The sequence below is a fragment of the Choloepus didactylus genome, chromosome 11, assembly GCF_015220235.1.
Source record: "Choloepus didactylus isolate mChoDid1 chromosome 11, mChoDid1.pri, whole genome shotgun sequence".
NCBI classification, from domain to species: Eukaryota; Metazoa; Chordata; class Mammalia; order Pilosa; family Megalonychidae; genus Choloepus; species Choloepus didactylus.
Window position 1 is genome coordinate 76,486,669 of NC_051317.1, and position 11,562 is coordinate 76,498,230.

An 11,562-nucleotide genomic window follows, 5' to 3' on the forward strand; every position below is an offset into this window, starting at 1 on the left:
CAATTTAATAAACTAAATAATTGTTTGGCAAATTTAATATATACATTTACTCTATTTTGGTGGTTCTCAAAATGGAAGGATTTTGTCCAGACTCTTGGCAATGTCTGAAGACATTTTCAGTTGTCACAACTAGGGGGTTTGGGAGTACCACTAGCATCTAGTAGGTAGAGAACAGGGCTGTTGCTAAAAATCCTACAGCTCATGAGACAGTCTCTGCTCTATCTGAATATAAATATATGCTATATATGCACTCATATATAAATATGTATTTATTCGTATGATACCCTTTGTGCTCAATGTAAAATAGTACTCTGTAGTACTATCATCTTTGCTATAGTTATTTATTTCATTTTTATATAAATGTAACCCCTTTGGAATTGTTTATAATACATGCATACATACACACATATATACATATATGTGTGTGGGTGTGTGTATTTACATATATTCATTTTAAATATATATTTAAATATCTCTCACTTAAATGTAAATTTCATGAGAATAGTGATTTCATACATTTATTTAGTTGGCTGCTATATTTCCATACCTTGCCCAGTGCCTGGCACATAGTAGACACTCAATAAATAGTGAACAATGTGTAAATTTATGAGTACATTCTTAAATTTTCACAGATATAATTTGCTTGAGTTTCTACTTCTTAAGGTTTTTCTTTTCAAAGATTAATTTAAAAAACAAAACAAAACTTAAGTGCCATTCTTAGAATGGCTTTGTTGAAACCTGGAGTGAGAATGTCAAATGCAGCAAATGCTATTCCATAATTCCTTCCATAAATTAAAAACCTTATGTTAAGAGCTAAGCATGTTTTAATATTTTATTTTATTGGAATTTACTATGAAATGTCCAAATTATCTCTGTATGTCCTGTTCCATTCTATATTAAATTAAAGAGCTTTCCTCTAGTACTATTTAGAAAGTAGAATTTTTTATCCCTTAATTGGGTTTGGGTAACTTCCAGATCATAGGTCTATTGAACAGCATACAAAAACACTGAAAACTCAGCCCCGAGTCCCAGCTCACATTGTGTATGTGTGCATGTGCATGACTGTTGAGTGATTTCAATAAAATTATAAAAACTATTTCCAGAGAAATCTTGCATAATATAATTCTCCATAAATACATGACTGGTCTCTTGAAAGCAACACATCCTATTTAAACATTTAAAATAAGAAGAAAAGAACTAAAATCTAAAAAAGAAAATTGGCTCTAAACCAATACATTTGTGAGGAAGAAAATAATACTTTTGACTATGTAGATAAGCTACTTCATCACAAAAAGTGTTGCAGTTTACAGGAAAAAAATTGCATACTTTTTAGGTTTTTGTTTTTTTTTTCAGTCATATCTGTTCAAATCAAGTGGAAATTCATAAACATTCGGACATGACAAAGCAGCCAAAAGCAGTATCTAAATTACTAAAGGTTAGTGGTGTTTCACCATCCTGGTCCCATTAAAAAAGAAATCCCACTTGACCCAAGGAGATCAGAAGACTTGAAGGACATTTGAGGTTGCTTAATTTTACCCTTTAAAAAATATTAGTGAGACTCAGAGTGTTTTGTGACATGACCAAAATTCCACATCTTGTTAAAATCTTCACTGTGCTCAGCTCCTCTACTTTATTAAATTATATACATGAAATATATATGAAAGCACAAATGTTCTTAAAAAATAAAAGAGTAAGGCTTATGATTTATTTATATTCATTATTATTATTTATTGCCTTATTTTTAAAAATAGTAAGAAAAAGTTTGTTGTATGTTGGGAAAGAGAGAGGAAGATATAGGTCTACAATAAGTAAGAGACTTTCCTTAATGTTTTTTTTCAAAAAGTCTCTCCCTTCAAAACTCTAATCAAATTTATTATCTCATTTTAAATGAAAATTCCTGTAGAAAGTACCAACCAATAGCAATTTCCAGGTTAGTGAAATTCTGTGTGTGTGTGTGTTTGTGTGGTTTAGAAAGTAACTTCCTTTGGAGAACAAGAGTTTGAGAATGGAATTATAAATGTAGGTGGTGAATATCTTAATATTATTTGAGGCAGGAGGTTATACTTCTCACGGAAGCATAATCAAATGCAATGTCTCAGTTGAATACTTTGGAGTAAGATGTAAAGGCAAAATATAGGGTTATAGAGTGGTTGTTTATAGGTATATTTATTTCAGAGACTTACGAACAGTAGGTGACGAGACAGGTTTGCTCAGGCTTCAGAGAAAAGCCTTCTATAAAGTCTGCCAACCTTGGAGAAGCAACATACTGAATCTTCTCAAAGAGCTAACACATTCTTCACAAAGCAATCAGACTGGGCTCACTTACAAGTTCTGATTAATTTATAACCATTATCAATTACTGCTGGTATGGATTCCTGAATTTGCTGAATCAGGATTTGTACTGTCTAGTGATGGACATTTCATTATCATTTAGAGAAATCTATCCCGATTTTTAATTTTTTTATAAAAGGGGTTCATTTGGTTACAAATTCACAGTCCTATGGCCATAAAAGTGCCAAAATTAAGGCATCAACAAGAGGATACCTCCAATGAAGAACAGCTGATGGCATCCGGAACACCTCTGTCAGCTGGGAAGGCACGTGACTGGCATCTGCTCTTCCTTTACTCCCAGATTGCATTCCAAAATAGTGTTCTCCAAAATGTTTCTGGGCTTATCTCTCTTAGCTTCTCCAGAGCAAACTCAGGGCTAGCATCTCTTAGCTAAGCATCTCCAAACATCCTTCTGTCTGCATCTCCAAGCATCTCTAAGCATCTCTTCAAAAGTCTCTCTCAGCTGCTCTTGGGGCATCTTGTCCTCTCTTAGCTTCTCCAGAGCAAACTCCAGGCTAGCATCTCAAAGCCTCAGCAGGTGTCTGGCTCTGTGTGTCACGGCTAAGTGTATCCTGGGGCATTTTCATCCCTCTGCTCTCTGTGTGAGCTCCCTTTTTTAAAGGACTCCGGTAAACTAATCAAGACCCTACCTTGAATGGGCGGGGTCAAATCTCTGTGAAAACATTCAATCAAGAGGTCACATCCTAATCGAAAAGATTAATCAATCTGTCCCTACAAGATTGCTTTAAAGGATATGGCTTTTTCTGGGGGGCATAATATACACAAACCAGCACAGATTGTATTGAGGTTAATGATTAAATTTTATTCTATAAGGAAAATGCTTTAGAATTTAACTTCATTCCCATTTTTCCCTAAGATAATTTTTTATTGAGCAGTAGTTAATGAATAGCCGCAGCATCTAAAGATTAGAATCCTAGCATCTCAGAGGGAAGAAGCAATTTCATAGATCATATAGATCAACCCATTTATTCACTTACTCATTTATGCATTTATTCAGCCAGTTTGTCATTCTCTGAATATTTAAGTGTGGCACTATGGTGCCAGATAATGAGCTAAGTGATAAAGATTCAAAAAATAAACTAGCCCCTCCCATCAAAGAATTCAGTCTAGTGGAAAAGAGAAAAATAGAAAGTAACAATACAATGTAAAATAGTTTAAGGTAGTGATCAAAGTTGATTGAATTGGATTTTTTCCATTTTAAAAAAAAATTTTATAGAGGTGTAATTTATAAATAATAAAATTTACCCATTTTAAGTGTAGTTTGTAAATGTATAGTCTTGCAGTGACCACCACAATCTTTAAAACACTCCCAGCACTGCCAAGTTTCCTCAAACCAATTTACAGTCAATTCTTTGTCCCCATTCCTTAACTCATGTAACCAGTGATCTACATTCTGAAATATATTTTTGTCTTCTGTAAAATTTCATGCAAGTGGAATCCTGGGTTTTGCATATGTTTTCTTTCACTTAGCATGATGTTTTTAAGTTTCATCCATATTGTTGAATGTATCAGACATTCCTTTTTATTATTGAGAAGTATTCTATTGTGTGGATGTACTATCTTTCATATTCAGCTGATGGACATTTGAGTTGTTTCTATTTTTGAAGGGAGGACTAAAATAAGCAATGCTGTTATGAACATTCACATACAAATCTTTTGTGGACATGCCTTCATTTGTCTCGGGTAGATTCCTGGGAGCAGAGTTTCTACATGCTTATTTAACATTTTAAGAAATCTAAAAAATTATTTCCCAAAGTGGCTGTGCCATTTTGCATTCCCAACAGAATTCTAATTGCTGCATGTTGCCATCAACACTTAATATTATTAATCTTTTTAATTTTAGTAGTTCTAGTGGATGTTCACTGGTACCTCACTTTGGTTTTAGTTTGTATTTCCCTAGGGACCAATGTTGGGCATCTTTTCATGTTCTTGTTGGCTATGAATTCATGGTTCTCATTCAATACAGTAGCAGTTTCATGAGTAAACACTTCTCAAGTTCTTGTTTGCCCTGAAATTGTTGCTTTAATAATTTGTTCAGCTTCATATTTGTTTTCTTTGGGGGCAGAACAGTCCAGCCTCTCACATCACCACTAGTTACTTATCAAAGGTAGTCTTTAAACTGGATTTTGAAGGGAGAATAGAAGTTATCATATGTAAAGTTTGGGACACTGTAGATCTGTCATCTAAATATTTGATCCTAAAGAAAATGATTCCTTTTCCTTGGTCTTTCTTCATGTAAGGGAGACAGACAAATAAACAAATACAATACAGTGGGATAAATGCTATAAAAAGGGGTATGCCCACATCCCAAAGTAATCTGGGCAGAGAATAAAAATGTATTTGTAGCCCTCCACCCCGCGCGTGGGACACAACCCCTCGGATGCAGATTTCCCTGGCAACATGGAACATGACTCCCAGGGATGAGCCTGAACCGGCATCTCAGACCAAGGGAACCCTCCCGACCAAAAGGGGGAAGCAAAATGAAACAAAACAAAGCTTCAGTGGCTGAGAGATCCCAAATGGAGCTCTCGGCTGAGAGGCTACTCCAGAGGGCGCTCCCACACGCCACACAGACACCCCCTTCTGGTCCTTAGTGTATTGGAATAGCCAGAATAAAACACCCAAAATCGCCTAACAGCAATCCAGCAGCCCCGACTCCTGAAGACAACTGCATAGCCATGTAACCCACATGGTGCGCCCGTGCGACCAAAAAACTCCTGGCTCACACTCCCCCCTTCCAGGGCACACACAGGCGCGCAGAAAAATGGGGACAAAAAACAAATGAAAGCCAGGGTGGGATGAGGGGATGGAACGTCCCAGGTGCTCTTCTCTCACCTCCATTTCCATTTTTTTCTGAAGCAAGGAAAATGCTCAAAAATCGATCCCTGTGATGAATGCACAACCACACAATGGCACTATGAACAATTGACCTCACATTGCGGATGACTGCAGGGTATGTGAACACATCCCAACAACATTGTGTTAAAATTTTTTTCTGCGTTTGGATTTTCAAAAATATATCCTTTCCTGGACATTTTGGTAGAGTACTGCCAACTTCTAATATGAAGGAATGTCCTTTATTCTAACAGTAGATACCTTTTGACATAAGAGAAAAATATTCTTTCTTTTACGACATTAGAAAGATAGTACGCATTAGTTTTATTTTGCCAATTACATTTTTAAAATTGCCAATCCTAGGTTGGGTCCATCCTTTTAATTTTTTAATATTACTAATCCATAACCTTCAAAAGCTTCGAGACCACTAAGATAGAGCATGTTGTACAAATTCCCATTCCCAGTGCTACCCATAAATTACCCATGCCTGTCATTTAAAAAGAAAGAAAGAAAAAAAGGCATGCCACATACTAATTATCTTTCATTTAAAAAAGAACACACATTACTTTATAAATTTTCTTTGCTAAGATTCTAATAAAAATAAAGAAATACACCACATAGAAATGTCACAAAAATACACAGGTATTACAGGCAAGCAGTGGATAATGGGGGTTCTTTTTAAAAAAGATAATAGGAAAGAAAAAGAAACAGTTTTTATATACTATTGATACATTAATTACAAACCATAGAAGTAAAAGTTTTCTGAACGTTGGCAAGAAAAACTGAAAAATTATTGGTCTCCCTTACATTCTCTTGAAATTCTGCTAGGTGTTCAAGATATGGAGAACTATCTGACACTTCATAGTCCCTTGCTTCATTCAGGTGCAAGGAAAACATATATGGGTTCACAGGATGCTTAGGGTCAATATTAGTGAATATAAACTGTAATTGATCACCATAAATTTTTCGAATTTCTAGTCCAAGTCAGTCTTTATATAAGTCGGCATATTTCTGCAGCCTTCTCAGCCTCTCTCTTCATTAGCTTTGTTAGCAGTGGAAATAGTTTCCTTCTTTGCATATTCTTCCTTAAGATCCTGGATATTTGCAGTCAGTACTTCCATTTCTTGCTTTTTGCATTTTACTTCAGCAATCAACTTTAACAAGTTACCATTTTTTTCCTGAATGAACTTATTCTGCCAGCAGATCTGATTTTGATATTCCAGCAACATCTCAACCATTCAGTCTTCTTCCTTTAACTTCACAGACAGCTTTTCTGAAATGCTTTAATGGAGTCCTTGTAGGTCTCTCTTAGCCCCACCATCTGACAGGAGGTATCACTGACAGTACCTTTGAATTATTCCAAAATTCATTTATGCTTTTATCAAATAGTGCCAGTTCGTCCTCTATCATTATTGAATACACTGCTTCGCGGGCAGGCCCGAGCCATGCCGCCTTTCTCACACCAGATCAGGAATACCTAGGGCCAACAGTAAGTCTCCAAACCCCACTCTATGCCAATTTTTTATATCATAGCTCCCAGAAATCATTTTCACTCTTTGAGATGGTGCAGTATTTGATTTAAAACCCTCCATGCCACACATCTTGTCAAGTGCCTCCAAATCATGTGGGATTGCTGACTTTATTTAAGAATAGAGTTGCTTATTGAGAGCAATAGTTACAAACAAATAAACCTTATCAACTCATTCATACATGCCAAATGATTAGAGAGTACATACTACTGCTATAGGTTTTGTGGGAAGTGTTACAAAGTATCTAAAGCACAATCTGTAAAGGCACTTTTGTAGTTTAGACAAGACAAAAGGACATGCAATCACAGTACCCTAAAGCTCTAAAAGTATCTTAATGCATGGTGTCTAGCCAAATTGCTTGTTAATGAAGCATGTGGAGCTTCAGTTTGAGAGAAACAGGCTACTGTTGTTTTGGTTCTATTCTTCAAGGCTGACTGTACATTCATCAGTGACAACCATCTGACGGGATATTTCAAACCTCTACACACAAGAAACATCCCTGCTTCTTTCTACATGTAGCTTTGCTTTGCCTGGTTAAAGTTTTTTTTTTTTTTTCTTTTTTCCTTTTTTTTTTTTTTTTTTTTTTTTTTTTTTAAAATCACCTTATGTGGAGTTTTAAGGGTAAAGTTAAAAAGGGAAAGGTCAGAATGGGATTGGAATTTAGGAGACAAGGTCATTTAAAACAGACCAGGAGAATCTTGATCTTTGGAAGCACTAAAAGACTTTAGGAAAGATGAGTGGGGTGGGATAAAGGACAAGACTTTTGGAATAACATCCCGAAAACTAGATTTAAACGCAGCATGGTCATTTGTCTAGTATTCCGAAATTGATTTTAGGAAGCAAAATATTTTGGCTGGGAAAGACATATAGCTTGTCAGTTGAGAAATGTGAACTATTGAGTTTAGTCCAATTAAAGTTTGGGGTAAATTAAGAAATGCAGTGTTTCCTAAAGGAGATTTTTGTTCCTTTTGTTTAACACCTTGTTTACAGTAAGTTGATCTTATTTTGGAATGCTCCTTTTTTTTTTTTTTTTTTTCCTTTTTCTCTTTTTTGCTTGGAAGATCATATCTCTCTACTCTGAATCTGGTAAATAGTTCCTGAATTACTAGTTAAAATACCCTTGATCCTATCCCGAGACAGCCCTGAAAACTTAAGTGAATGGTGTTTGGTGATCTCAGCTTGGTCCCCAGTAAATGTCCACATCACAAAACCACAACACTTAATTTTAGTTGATTGATTATCTCTGCTTAACTTAAATTCAGATCTGAGTCAGCCAGAGGTCTTTATTACCCTTCATTCCAGTAAGGGTGGTCCAGCCAGGTCAAAGTCGAGGTCAACAATAGGGCAGGAAAGTACTGACTTTGCCAGTAAGCAGGCTACTCTCCAAAAAGAACAAAGAACTTCACTCCTCAGTGACGCTGTTTGCACAAACAGATGCAGTTACCACCAACACTAAAAGTCTACACTTAAGTTTAACAGTATATTGGATCAAATGAAAACCTTTCTGTTATCCAAATTTGTTTATTTCTTCATCTAGGCAGTAAAAATATTGAAATGATTAACTTACTAGATGCTTTAATAATGTTTAAATTATGTGAGTTAAATATCTATTAAAACATTAAGTAGAAGATGCAATTTTAAAAAGTAGTTTGAATTGAAATATTAATTAAAAATAAGACAAATTTAAACTTACAGATTAATGTTATATTGTGAAACACATCACTATATTCATAGATTTTTCCAAAAAGAAATTTTATATTTACAGTTAAAAAGGAAAACAAAATATCTACACATTTTTACTTAAAAATTACATTTTAAAGTAGGGCTAAATATTACTTACTATAGAGAAATTTGGATTTTTACAACTACCACAAAATAAGATAATCCTTTACTACTGAAAGATGTAATTATTTTATACATTTTTAAGGGAAAATATGACAGAAGAAATATTGGTTTTAATAGTAACATTAAAAATTGAAACTAAAATATATACAACAATTTATCCAAAAAAATAAATTTGGCCAAGAATTCTTAGAAACTTTAACATGAATTAGCCCATGAAATTACAAAGAGAAAATCCTTTAGTATATTTTTGAAATAGAAGTCATATTCTAAATAAAACATGAGTTAAATTGAACTCGATCCAAAGGAGGTAAACAATAAGTCTATAGTGAAACATATCTGGTTAGGTTTTAGTGGGCAAATAGACTTATTTATACATGAATGTTTTCTCTTACTAGAGTGTGGTGTTGGAGAAGTTACTCAGTCTCATTGGCTATTCCCTATGAGGTAATGAGTTAGGATGGAGGATGTACGGGAAATAATTTCTATCCCATAGTTTCCCTGTAAATAATCAAATTATGTAAAATAAATAAAATCACATGACAAATAGCAACTCAATAAAAATTAGTTTATATGTTTTCCAAATATAAAGCAGTCATAAAGATGCCTTTAAAGGAAGTTTAGACTGAAGAAGTCAGACTTGATTGTTTCTAAGTTTTGTAATTTTATGTTATTTCCAAGAGTTAATTTTCTAAGTAACAACTAATTGAGTGAACATGGTTTAATTATGTGTCATTTGCTAATCAGAAAATTAATTATCCTAACTTCAATTGGACAGTAAGCAATAGAAATTCTCACCTGTTGCCATGACTTGAGGTGGTGTGTCCACGTCCACATGGATGGAATGAATGGCCCTCAGAGCTGTCCTTACAGTCCATCTTAACATGTTAACAACTCAGTGCAGACCATTGCAAATGCAGTTTGGTGGTGGCAATCCATACAAATCACTGCAACCACCAAAATGGATCAAGCATGCCCTGATTCACATAAGAGGCCTACACAGATGGAGATTTTTAAAAATTATATTGGTTTTAAAGTTTCCAAACTCCATTAGATATCTAATTTAATTAGATTTGCATTTTTAAACACAAAAGTAATATACACTTGTAGTAAGAGTCAATAAAGACATTACAGGGATGCAGAAAATATGTGAGTGTTTTATAACCTCCAGTCCTAAGTTCCTGGCAATGCATTATAAAATACCATTCATTCAGAGATTTTTGTGCATTTAAAAATATGTATCTTGTGTTTCAAACAAAATTAGGTACATGTGTATATGAATATATATGTGTGTATATTATAATACATACTTGCATATTAAATATATATTATATAAATATATTATACATAATTTATATGCATTATATAAATATATTGCATGTATGTAACAAAATATATAATCTTCACAATATATTTGGTCAGTTTAATATAGACTAAGAGCAAGAGTCTGGGTTGAAATGCATTCTCTGCCTTGTGATTTTTAAGCAAGTTACTTAAGTTCTTTGTGTCTCAGTTTAAACAATGAAATGTAATAATATAATTATCCTATGATATTTGCAAAGTTTCAAAGATGTGCTCAATAATGTTAATGATTACTGTTATTTCATGACAAAACATATAGTTTAATCATTTTAAGCTGCATAGTATTGAATAGATGTGCAGTATTTTATTTAACCAACTTCCTGCTGATAGGCTTTTAAATTCTCTCAAATATTTCTGGTATAAACAAAATAATAAACTAATTTGTGGACATTTATTTGTATGCTAGAGTGAATGTGTTTCCAAGACAGATTCCTAGAAGTGGAATTGCTATATCAAGCAACATGCAAATATAAAATTTTTATATAGTACAATTATAATAATACAGTTGCATCAATTGTGAAAAATATACCACACTAATGAAATGTTAATAATGAGAGGGTTATAAGAGCATTCTGTATTTTCTGCATGATTTTTCTGTAAACCTACAACTTCTGTAATTAAAAAAAAAAAATTCTGCTTTAGAATGCCATGAAGTAGGCAAATACCTATATCTCCACGCTATCCATAACACTAGCTTGGTATCAATATTTTTAATCTTCACCAGTTGACTAAATGCAATAAGGGACATTTAGTTCAATATTTCTTTATTTTATTATTAGTTATGCCAATCATCTGTTCATAGTCATAATAGTCATTTGCCTTATTTCTTCTGAGTCACTGTTCTAGTTTGCTAATGCTGCAGAATGCAAAACACCAGAGGTAGATTGGCTTTTATAAAAAGGGGGTTTATTTGGCTATACAGTTACAGTCTTAAAGCCATAAAGTGTCCAAGGTAACATATCAGTAATCGGGTACCTTCACTGGAGGATGGCAAATAGTGTCCGGAAAACCTCTGTTAGCTGGGAAGGCACATGGCTGGCGTCTGCTCCAAAGTTCTGGTTTCAAAATGGCTTCTCCCAGGATATTCCTCTCTAGCAAGCTTGCTCCTCTTCAAAAGGTCACTCACAGCTGCATTCCTTTCAGTCTTTTTCAGTCAGCATGTTTTATATGGCTCCACTGATCAAGGCCCACCCTGAATGGGTGGGGTCACACCTCCATGGGAGTATCCCACCAAAGTCACCACCCACAGCTGGGTGGGGCACATTCCAAGCAAATCTAACCAGCACCAAAATGTCTTCCCCACAAGACCACAAAGATAATGGCATTTGGGGGACACAATACATTCAAACCGGCACATTCCACCCCCTGGACCCCAAAATGACATTATCTTTCCAAATACAAAATACATTCATTTCATCACAATATCACAAAAACTTAAACCATTTCAGTAACAAAAGTTAAGTACAAAATCCCATCAAAATCAAATATAGGCGTGGTCAGTCCTAAGGCATACTTTTCCTTTAGCTTGGATCTGTGGACTTAGAACAAGTTATATGCTTCCAATATACAAAGGAGGGACATTCATAGGATAAACATTTCCATTGCCATAAGGAGAAAGAGTAAGGAAAACAGGGTTAACAGG

At 34.4% G+C, this 11,562-nt stretch overlaps 1 pseudogene; it reads right to left on the reverse strand.

Annotated features, from left to right (window-relative positions):
* Positions 1 to 5,919: 5,919 nt before the first annotated feature.
* LOC119505874 lies at positions 5,920 to 6,597 on the reverse strand (annotated as a pseudogene).
* Positions 6,598 to 11,562: the final 4,965 nt, after the last annotated feature.